The sequence below is a fragment of the Heterocephalus glaber genome, unplaced genomic scaffold, assembly GCF_053883595.1.
Source record: "Heterocephalus glaber isolate CG9 unplaced genomic scaffold, H.glaber_assembly_v1.0 deba00000621, whole genome shotgun sequence".
NCBI lineage: Eukaryota > Metazoa > Chordata > Mammalia > Rodentia > Bathyergidae > Heterocephalus > Heterocephalus glaber.
In genome coordinates this window covers 30,767,852-30,780,000 of record NW_028258153.1, presented here as the reverse complement: position 1 = coordinate 30,780,000, position 12,149 = coordinate 30,767,852, and positions in this window count along the sequence as shown.

The following is a 12,149-nucleotide window of genomic DNA, read 5'->3' as shown; positions in this document are numbered from 1 at the left end:
CCCCTGCACAATGGGGCTGTTCTTCCCACTGCTCCTGGGTGCAGACAGGCTGAATGCTCCTTGGAGTCCCCTTCACCACCCCACTCACAAGGCCTCATTTTGCTTAGGGGGCCTTCTGTGCCCATCCGGACCTGAACTGCACCCCTTTAAAGTTCCCTTCAGCGCTCTGTACCATTAGCCAGTGTGCTAGCATGCAGCCTGCAGCTGGCACTTTTCTTAGGGACCTTCTTTCTCCTTCTTGGAAGAGCCCAGAAGGGAAGGCTGGACCGATGCTCAGCTCTGGCAGGGCCTTCCTGAGGGGGTGGTTTGACCAGAGGACAAAGCCTGGTTACTATGGGAAGAAGCCACTGCATCTTGGGGAAACTTCAACTGATAGCACCAGCAAGGCCTAATGAAAATGCCTTCTTTTCTGACACCAGGGAGGCCTAGCTCCTGGGGACCACCTTTTGGAGGTGTGCTTTTATTCTACCTCAGAGATGCGGGAAGTCCTGGGTCTCTGTGCACTGAGCGGGGTAGGTGAGGGTTCCCGATTTGTGGGACCCTGGTCAGGCTGCCCTACCAAGGTGCGCAGGCAGCTGACTCACAGCCTGACCTTAAGACCTTAAATGTTTTGGCTTCAGCATATTTTTAAAGAACACTTTATAAATGTATGCACATAACATACATTCCCCTCTTTAAACATTTTAAGGGTGGTTATTTGTACAACTTGCAACCATCAGTGCAGTGAGTGTATTTATAGAATTCTCAGCTATTGGAATATTTTTATCACCTCCCAATACAAGCATACCCAAGCTTTAACCGTTTTTTCTTTCTTTCTCTTTCCTTCCCTCCTTCCTGCCTGCCTGCCTTCCCTCCTTCCTTCCTTCTTTCCTGCCTGCCTGCTGCCTGCTGCCTGCCTTCCAACTTCTTCCTTCCCTCCCTCCTTCTCCCTTTTGCTCTCTCTCACTTTTGGTTCTGGGGATTGACCCCAGGACCTTTTTACTGCTCCATATACCCCAGCCCCCTTTTTTTCTTTTTGGTACTGAGGATTGAACTTGGGACCTTCTGCTTGCGAGGCAGGCCGGTGGCGCCACTGAGCTCAATCGCCGGCTCTGTTTTTCATTTTTGAAACAGAGTCTCATTAAGTTGCTAAGTGGCCCAGGCTAGGGTCAAACTTTCAATCCCCTGCTTCAACCTCCCAGAGGGCTAGGATTGTAGGTGTGAACCCCCATGCCTAGCTCACAAGCTCCATTTTGAAAAATTGAAACACCCTGTTGATACCCTCCGCTTATATATACACAACTCACAACCCCCAAATGTAGACTTTGTCATCCCATATACACACCTGGCCACCTTGCTTTTCTCAAATTTTTCCACACCAAACAGTGCACACCCACAGTCTAATGTTAGCACCTTGGGCACGTGTAAAACTCATCTGTGGATACACACGTGTTCCCTAGGTCACCCATCTTCTCAAATGCATGCACAAAATTCACAGCACTTCACGATGCCCTAAAAATGCAAAGAACCGCCCCCTAAATACATATGTACCATGCATATATGCACACGTAACTACTCAGCACAATGAACTTCACAATCCCAGAATACTCCAGAATAAGCCCCAGAATACACTATACTGTAATAGAGTAAAAACTTGCTTCACCGCTTCACCCCCAAAACAGACATGGAGGCAAGACACAGCCTGGAAGCAGGAGGAACTCTCTCTGAAGCCTCCCTAGGATATCTCTGACCTTAGAGCAGACAGGAGGAATGTGGTGAAGCATTAACTCGAGATCTACCAGACTGTCCCAGACGTTAAACCCTCTCCCTCCCTCAGGGCACCCAGCTCCTCAGCCCACAGGACCCCACACTGGCACACTGGGGGCTGGCATATGGGGAAGAGTCCCGCAGCGCTAATCAGCCAAGGTCGTCCCTGTGCCCTAAAGCAAAACTCTCCAAGCCTCTGCACACCATCACCACATGCTCCACACAGCCGACTTTCTCATTTAGAAGACGGAATCTTCTGTTTATCACTGGAGAAAAGGTAAATCAATCCCAATCACATAATCCTGTAATCCTAACTATGACCAAAGGTCAGCAATCACAAAGTATGAGTGAGAAAGGAAAACATGAGCAGCACCACTACTCCCCAAATGATCTGAGAACCAAAATGATTATAAAGAAGTGGTGCCTTGCCTTAGTCACTTTCTCCTCACTGAGTCACAATACCTGACACCTGCAACTTAAAGCAGGAGAGGTTTATTTTGACTTCAGTCCATTGCTGGGTGGCTCCAAGGTAGGGTGCACAGCTCAGGGGCAGACAGAGGAAAAGCTGCTGACTTCATGGCAGACAGAAAGCAGAGAGTTAAGGGAGAAAGAACCTTTCAGATCACCCCCCCCCCCCAGTGGCCAGCATCTTCTGATCAGGCCCCGTCTCCTAACAACAAGTCAGCTCTCAGGCCCCATAATCAAATCACCTCTAAAAGCCCTGCCTATGAGCATGTGAGGCTCCTGGGGGCATGTGCAGATATAAAACTTAACACATTCTTAAGGAAGTAGAAGATACCATCATCACGAGATAGAAACAAGAGGCTATGGAAAGGCAAACAACAAGCTCTTGAAAATTAAAAACTGAATAAAGAGAACTGGCAGTTTCTGGTCTGGCATATCAAGAGCTTGGAAGTTGCTAGTCTGTCGTAATAGGCAGCAAAAAGCTGAACTAGCTGGGAAAAAAAAGAAAGAAAGAGAGAGAGAGAAAGGGGGAAAGAAAACACACACACAATTGTACTTAGATTGGTCAGGGAATCAAAGTCACAGGAAGAACTGCTCTCCCCAAAATTGGAGAGAAAGACAGCAAATACAGACAGTTACAACTTATTTAATCACAATTCTCCATGGGGACCAAGGCTCATTTTATCCTATTGCTTTGTTGTTGCGTCTACTTTAAGATTTTTGCACCTATTTTAAGAAGTATAGTGCCCATATGTTTGAATTTAGGCTGCCATCTCCACCTACTTTAGGCAGTCAAGTTAACATGGCCACATAGAACAGTGAACTTGGAATTTTCCCTCTTTGTGTAGATAATTCAGAAGAATCAGAAACCAACAGTAAAATCACCTGGACTGAATTCTTTTTTTAAAAAAGCAGACTTTTAACATGACTCTCCTCTTTTTAGTTTTTCAATTTTAATAATGTTCTCTCACCTTCTGTATTTCATCAACTGATGTTATCAATTTAACTATTTTTAAGAAACAATCCATTTCATTTGAGTCTTCAAATCTCTTCACAAAAAGCTGGATATCCTTCATAGACTCCATCAATTTAATAAAATCTAAGTTGCTACTGACTGACAGTCACACCATTTTTATACAAATCATGAAGAAATAATCTAAGTTGATGGCTGACTGTTTATCTGTAGCAAATGTGCTTTCGAGTGTTCATTTTTTAAATAGCTGAAGATCTTTTGTTTAAGCTTCTTGAGATATTTGTGCAATGACATGTTCACACACACATGAAACAGAAAACATACTGGCTGAGACGTTCCTAAGATAACTTCCCATCAGGGGCTGCTGCTCTGAGTCACTTCTGGAAACAGATCTCTTATCTCTGTGGCACTTCTCTTGGCTCCATTCCTCTTCTCCTCTGCAAATGCTCTCAGCCACTGGATTTTTCTCAGAAAGACATCTGGTCTTGGAGTCCAGAATCCCACAGGTACCATGCCCCAACAGAGATATGCCGAACAACAGAAGGAAAACTCAAGCTCCTTTACTGAGTTGTCCTCCTAATGCCCAGCTTGTCTGCCAGCATTACCCCAGAACATATGCCTGCTGAAGAGAGCTGTCTGTCTGTCTCACAGTGTCTTTCCAGGTTTGCTGTTTGCCAAGGGAGAGGGAGCCAGGAGTCCGGCTAGTTCACAGACACGTCACAAAGGCTCTGTAATGAGAACTTTATGTTTGATAAAAGTGACTCTAGGCCCAGGGCTCTAGTTCAGTGGCATGGAGCCTGCCTTGCAAGTGCAAGGTCCTGAGTTCGATCCTCAGTATCCCCCCAAAAGTGACTCTGAATTACAAAATGGCAGTGCTAAAATGACCAGTCACTTTAAAAGAAAATAAAATCCCCAGATGATACCCTTAATGGAGTAGTGGGACCTAATTTCTAGGGCTACTTTTGAAGAGTTATTTTGTTCTTAACAGATGGCAAGCAGGCAGCATAAGCTTTTCTTTATGTACAGGGATTTGAGTTTATTGCTAAAAAAAAAAAAGCAACATCTGGAACACTGACGTAAAGTGTCTTATCTTACAGGGTGGAGGTCTTTGTGTTCTAGGGATCCTGTTTTATATGTAACTGCTGATGTAGCTTGAGGGGATAATGGGACTACCCTACATAAGGAGGACAGAGGCATGAGCGGAACACTTGAAAGGTCTCATACACAAGGGAGCAGCTGCTTTCTTAGAGCCCTTGCCTTGGTGGCCAGAAAAAAGGAGTTGGCAGGGATGAGCACTAATGTGAGCCATGGAAGGGATAAAAATCTGATGTCTGGCTGCTCCGTGGAGATAACAGTAGTGCCAATTTTAGATGATAGAATTGAGCAATGAATTAGGTTGATGTAAAATTAGTCGGTATGCTGAATACTGATATGCTTTTCTCGTGTTTTATTTTGGTTTAATATTTTCATGCTCTTATGGTTTACTTTATCTTGGCCTGTGCACTGATGCCCTGGCCCAGGGTAGGGGGTAGCGGGCATACACTACCATTAGGTAATAAAGATGAAAGAAAGTCAGACCCAACCCTGCCAGCCCAATGAAACTCAAGGCTTAAGGGTTGGGGATGATTGTGCTTATAGTGGAGAGTCCCAGGCATCAGGAAACCACAGCTAATCCCTTCTCACCATACTGTAAAGCACTTAGCTATGGATGAGACATGGGGGACCCACCTCATGCACATGAGCTACTCTACTGCTGCTCTACACCTCTTGTGTTACAGCGCCTATTAAGCCTACAATCACTCAACAAGTACTCACCTGTAACTTTGGGAATAATAGTCACCACTTGGTACCAGTGTACCAAATAATATGTTTGTTGTTGGAGTCTTTATAGTCAAAGATGATCAATTTCTGGAAATTTTGTGTCCTGCAGAGTAAACTCCTTAAGCTTTCTTAATGCTAATGAGTCAAGGGCACAGTTTCATAGGGGTTTAGAAACTTGGATTTTATCTTTGCTTTTCATTAATAAGCAAAATACTTGGAAGAAATTAGTTCAGTTCTATGCCATAATACGGTAAGTATACTCTGCAATAATCTATGTTATCTTTCAAAATAACCCAAAAAGAAGAGTACATGCATACCCAATGTGTAGAAATGATTGAAGTTCTCGAGTAGATGGGAATGTTTTTGTTTGTTTTTTTTATTAAATTCTTTTATTGGTACATTGTAGGTATACAACACAATTACATTTCTCATTGGGAATTGTACCTTTGCATAATGCATCTTGGTTCTTATTTTTTCCCCATTCCTAGCCCTCCCTTCATGCCCTCCACCCTTCCCTATTTAGAAAGACTTTATTTCCATTTTTTCCATTTCTCAGCATTTTTCCTTTCCCTTCTTTCCTTTCCCCTGCCCCTCCCACTACCCCTACCCCTTTGGACCTTTTCTTCCTATTTTACATTATCGATTATTCATTCTAATCATCGGTACATTTTAAGTATACAATATAATGACATTCATCATTGGAAATTTGCACCTTTACATAGTCTCTCTTGGTTCTTATTTTTCACCCTTGCCCAGCCCTCCCTTCAACCCCTCCAGTCCCCCCTATTTACAAAGCTTTTGTTCCTATTTTTCCATTTTCTCATATTAATCCCATTCCCTTCTATCCTTTCCCCTAGCCCTCCCCCTTCCTTCCCCTTTGCCTCTTTTCTTCCTATTTCACATTACCTATTATACATTTAGTCCTTATTTACACTTTCAGTTTCTCACACCAGAGAAACTATTCGGTATTTACACATGTGTGTCCTATTTATTTCACTTAACTGTATTGCCTCAATGTGCATCCACTTAGCTATAAATGTCTCTAATTTCTCAGTTTTTATGGCTGAGTAGTACTCCATTTTATAAAAAAAAGACATTTACTTTATCCAGTCTCCAGTTGATGGGCATTTGGGCTGTTTCCAAGTTTTAGCTATTACAAACTGTGCTGCTATGAACATGGGTGCACAATATATCACTGTGGTATGATTCTTTTAATTCTTTGGGGAAGATCCCTAGCAGTGGAATAGGATTGGAATGTTCATTACCCTGATATGAACATTACACACTGGCTACATGTATTGGATTATCATACTGTGACTGGTAAATATGTACAAATATTTATTAATAAAATTATACATAAAGATGAAAAATTCATCAGAGATGAAAGTAGCATAGGATGAAGTGCCAGTGAATTTTATCTAAAACATGGATGCACATAAATTAATATTCAAATCATAAAAATAAGCTTAGTCTAATAAGGTGTAGTTTATTTTAATAGTACTCTTTAGTTATACGATTTACTTTTCTGTATGAATACATTTAAAAGGAAGAAAATTACCATATAGGTTAAATGAAGAATTTTCTTTTTCACTGGTAGCACTTATGACAATTTACACTGAAGCGGGAAACTCATGATTGCCACAATGAGAACCTGATACAGGCTTCCCACTTACTAGGGCAGAGCACTACAGGGCTTTAGTGACCAGTATGGCTCATATCTGGGACTCGGTGGCATTTCCCAGTGAACTAGGTTCCTAGGTATGCTGTGCCAAGTTACCACAAATGGGGTATTGAAATGCATTGTTTCCCAATTCTGGAGACATAAGGTGTTAGCAGGTCCATCCTCTCTCAAGAAAGAGACTCTGTCCTTTGCCTCTCCTATGTGTATGGTGTTTGTCAGCTTTCCTGGTTTGTGGTCATATCACTCCTATCTTTACCTCCACAGTCACATCGCCTGCTCATTTATGGGTCTTCACGTGTACCACTTACAAGAGCACCTGACACTGATAATCAGTGTGATCTCATCTTATGATCTGAATCTTAATTATATCAGCAAAGAGCCTTTTTCCAAATAAGATCATGTTCATAGCTTTCAAGGGTTAGGAAACAGACTGATACTTTTGGAGGCTACTACTCAACCCTACCCTCTACTCTGCCCACCACCCTCCCCATGAGCATCTATCCCATATGCAAAATACATTTGACTCATCCCAATATACTCACAAGTCACAATCCATTGTAGCATCAACTCTAAATCTAAGATCTCATTTAAATATCATTAGCTCAAAGGTCCCAAATCTCATATCTAAACATGTAAATTATACATGAGTGAGACTGTGGGTAAGATCCAACTTGGGGTAAATTTCACCATTCATGGACATATTAAGCTAGAAAACAAGATACAGTATTGACTTCCAAAACAATGGTGGATGAGTCACAAAATAATAGTTATAAATACACCTATTCTAAAAAGATAAAATGGAAACTTGAAAGGAGTCACTGGTGCCAAGGAATATCAAATTCAGTAGTAAATGTTCCTTAGGTTTTAAGGCCTTAGGATAATCCTTTGTTGTTTGGTGCTCTGTACACATAGCTCTAACCCCTGAGCCCAGGGCTCTGCCCTCAGAGTGTCACATGTTTGAAGGGTATCATGTGTTTGCAGTTAAACAGCTGCACGGGGTCCTTTCCTGCCAGCAGGATCCTAAACCAACAGCCTTCCTACACCTTCTCCTAGCTCAGGTCCCTTTAGTCCAAGTCGGTAGTGTTTCTGTTAATGAAACTTTCTTAAAAGCCTTGCAGCTCCTCTACTGCACATCACAGGAATCCACACCATTGGACAAGACAGTCCTGCAAAGGTATTTCCTGGATAACCTCATTCTATTCTTGTCTCTGGGAAAATGGCCGAGTGGACCCATGAGTCATAACACTCTTCAGCAAAACTTGTGCAGCTTCACCTTTGGCCTTCTCTCCAGAGACACTTGCCTAGCAGTGAATCTCCTACCATTAGCATCTTTTGCGCTGGATCGACTGCAAATTTCTTAAAGCATCTTTTAAAAAAATGTATTTCTACTAATAGCTCCTTTTATTTCCCTCTTTCCTTTTGCATTTTGTAGAAGGAGCAAAGACAAAACCAAACCACACCTTCAATACTTCAGTTGGAAGCTCTTGAGCTAAATATGTAAGCTTATTGCTTACAAGTTCTGCTTTCCACAAACACAGGACGAAACTCAGCCAAGCCCTCTGCACAATCAAACAGGATTTGCTTTCTTACATTTTCCAATGATGACATGTTTTCCATTTGCTTCTAAACCATCACCAAGAGTAACTTTAGTGCTCATATTTCTACCAACTTTGTTTATGACTACACATGCACGCTCTGTGATTAAAACTTTATCTACTGTCCTCCTCAATTTCTCCTATATTCTCAATTACAGAGCCTTTTACAGCCATAATTCTACTAACAGTCTTTTCAAGGCAATCTAAACTCTTTTCTTCAAAGTACCTCAAAATTAACTGAGTCTCTGCCCACTGCCTAATATCAGTCACTTGTATAAAAGCATCCTACGTTTCAGTCCAAAAGTCTGCATTAGTTTCCTGTGGTTTCTGTAACAAATTATAAAAAACTAGGTGGACTAAAAACACAGATCTATACTGTTACTATTCTGGACGCCAGAGAATAAGACAGGTATTGGCGATCTTCCCTCCAGTAGCTCTGGGCAGGCTCACCTCCCTGCCTCTTCCAACTTCTGTTTCCCCAGCTTCCTTGGCTTGGGGTTACGTCATCCCAATCCTACATCTGTATTCACAGTGCCTTCATTTCTGTGTACGTCTGTCTTCTTCACATCTGGTTCTTGTAAGAACACCTGTCATTGGGTATGAGGCCCACCAGATAATCCAAGCTGATGTCCTCATCTCCAGATTGTTAATTTAATGACATCTGCAGAAACCCTTCTAGAAATAACCTAGTGCAGGTTCAAGGGGGTTGAATGTGGACCTACTGGAGGGAGAAGATTGAGCCCACTAAACAAAGATTCTAAATTGATCTTTAATCAAGATACCCTTTCATGTTACCTGGGATCATGCAGAAAATTAGCTGAGGCACTTGGGAATTCGCCTTGAGTAGCAACTTAGTTGTGAGTTGAGTTCTTTCTCTAGAACTACCAGGACTGTTTCCTATGAAAGACTTGCCCAAGTTCACTGAAGACACTGGACAGTCCAAGTGGCCTGCAAATATGATAACCCTTCATTGATTTGTTTTCAAAAGCAGGCTCTCTCCCACAGTTGGGGTTATACAACATCCTAGCGTTAGTGTTTACATTTAAAAAAGCAGGATCAAAGAACTTCCTAGCTTATTCGAACACTCCTTTGTTGTGACTTCTATTTAGGAAATTTAAAATAGACAGTGCTCATCTTCAGTGAAGAAAATAAATAAAACAAATAAAAGCAATGAAACAAACAAAAAATGAGGTAGTTCCTGAATATTTAAACCAGATGAGAAAAGAACTGAAAAGTCTTCAATTCATTTTGTCAAGTTAGCAATAATGGTAACACTAGAACACCATGATGGAAGTGCTCTACTGAAAAAGAAACCTGGACGCTGTAATTTACTTTGGAATGCAGGTGCCAGTACGTTGAATTAAATACAAGAACATGAGTTACATCGATGAATTGAAGTAATTATTTCTCATAAAAACAGACTTTCAAGATTACTAAGGTTAGCAAACTTAAAAATCAGTAATGTTATTAAGTAATGGATGGAATCAACATTTTTACAAAATTATTGAAGATATAAAGATTAACGATACAATCTGCAACTTGTACTTGTCAGTTTATGAAAGTAAAATCACAATCACATTTCTAGGATTCCACTTGCACCACTCTTCAGTACAGCTCCTCTTTTCTTCCCCCAGAATTAATCATTATCCTGCTTTTTTTGTGTTTTTAGTTTCAGTTTTCTTTAGAATTCTTGTACTAAATCAGTACATACCTCTTTTAAAAAGTCATTCAGTTTTGAATATATATTAAATTGTATGTGAATATACTCCCATAGGTATTTGTGTCTTACTTTGATCTAAATAACTTATTTTAAAAGTTCATCTCTGTTACTTATAATTCTATTTCACTCATTTTCAGTCTTGCTTAGAATTTAGCCAGGTGAATGTACTCCCATCTATAGATCCATTCTACTCTTGATGGAGTTTGGGGTGTATTTGGTTCTTTGACATTACAAGCTGTTTGGCGTACCCTGGGTATATTCTGACACACACATTTATCAAGCGTAGATCGAGGAATGGAATTTGCTTTCCGAAATGCAGTGGTTGTACCAATTTTTAGACTCAACAGCAGAATCCCACAACTCCACAACCTCTATGATATTTAACCTCACCAGACTTGAAAGCGGTTTCCAATTGGTGGATGTGAAATGGAATTTTATTTTTATTTGTATGTCCCAGATTTTTCTTAGTTGGCATAATATATTTATGGGGTACTAGGTGCTGTTTCCACACATATATACATTGTAGAGTGTTTCAATCAGACAGCTATCTACTCAAACATTTATCATTTTTGTGTGGTGAAAATGTTCAAAATTCTTTCTTAGTAAATTATCATTATCCCTAGTCACCCCAATGTGCAGTAGAACTTCTTGTTCCTATTGGTTAACTTAGTACCCATTGATCAACCTCTACCGATCCTGCTCTCCTGTCCTCTCTAGCCTCTGGTAACCATCATTCTCCTCTCTACTTCTGTGAAGTCAACTTCCTTAGATTTTAAGATGAGTGAGATTATATGCTCTTTATATTTTTGCGCTGGATTATTTCACTTTACATAATGTTCTCCAGTTCTACTTCTATTGTTGCAAGTGACAAGATTTCATTTTTTTAATGGTTGAGTGGTATTTCACTGCGTGTTGCCACAGTTTTCTTTCGGCACATCCTGATTTTTAATGAGATTCAATAATATGCTGACCTTTGTTAATTCTTCTATGCTATTCTAATGACGAAAAGCTAATGTGCAAGGGTGACTGAAATGAAGTGAATGTTACAAATTTTTAAAAATTGTTACAGTAAAAGAAACATTGCCATTAGTACCTCTCAAAATACTTCCTCTCATTTTGAACACACTTATTATGTTGTTCTTGCCACTTTCTGAAGGAGTTCTGGACGTATTATTTTGTGAGTGTCTTTAAAAGAGAGAGGTGATCAAAATTACAGTGAATGCTGCTGTTGAATGCCATCACCATAAATACAGACTCATAAGAGCATTATGATGTATCCTCATCCATCTTATTCATCAGATTTGGTACTGTGTGCCTTCCGGCTCTTCACCCAAATCAAAATGACACTGTGAATGGATTCCAGACCACGAGGCAGCCACAACAGCACAACTAAAGACATTGATGAAAGAAGACCTCCAGAACTGCTTCAGAAAGTGGCACGCTGTGACAGGTTAAGTGTGTCTGAAGTGAGGAAGAGTATTTTGCTGGTAACTATTGGTAATGTATCTTTTACGGTAATACAATTTTTAAAATTTAAATATTCACTATATATTGGGATCATACCATGTAAAATGATTTCTAGTCTTTTTCTTCATTTTTATAGTGCAGTATAATCATTTTTAGTGAATAACCTCTATTGATTAACCTCATTGTTGATAATAAACTTAGGGTTATGTCAAAGGGATAATCATCTAGTTTTAAACGCTTTTGTATTTTAATAGGTAACACATTTATATAATTTGAAGATCAAAAATAAAACAATACAGGACCCGCGCAACTCACCCACGAAGCCAGAGAAGGCACGCACTTTGCCCGCGACCACTAAGCGGAGGGCGCCTCAGGCTAGAAGTGAGCCCTGAGCTCCCAAGAGCTCTAAACCGGGAAACTGCGAAGGCGATCCAAGCGTTTTCCAGGACAACTGGGTTCTACCGGGAACACCCTTACCCGCACTTGCCGCCCGCGCGCGCGTAGCACAGCTGCGGGCAGGGCAGGGGTTCTCACCAGAACACCCACGCCGAGCTGGGCCTGGGGCCGAGCACTGCGCCTGGGAGGGTGACTGCAACCCCTTCCAGGCTACATCTCACAGGGAGGAAGTGCGTCACTCTCCAAGCAGAAGTGAGCTCCACCTGTGCGTGTGCTTTGCGAGCT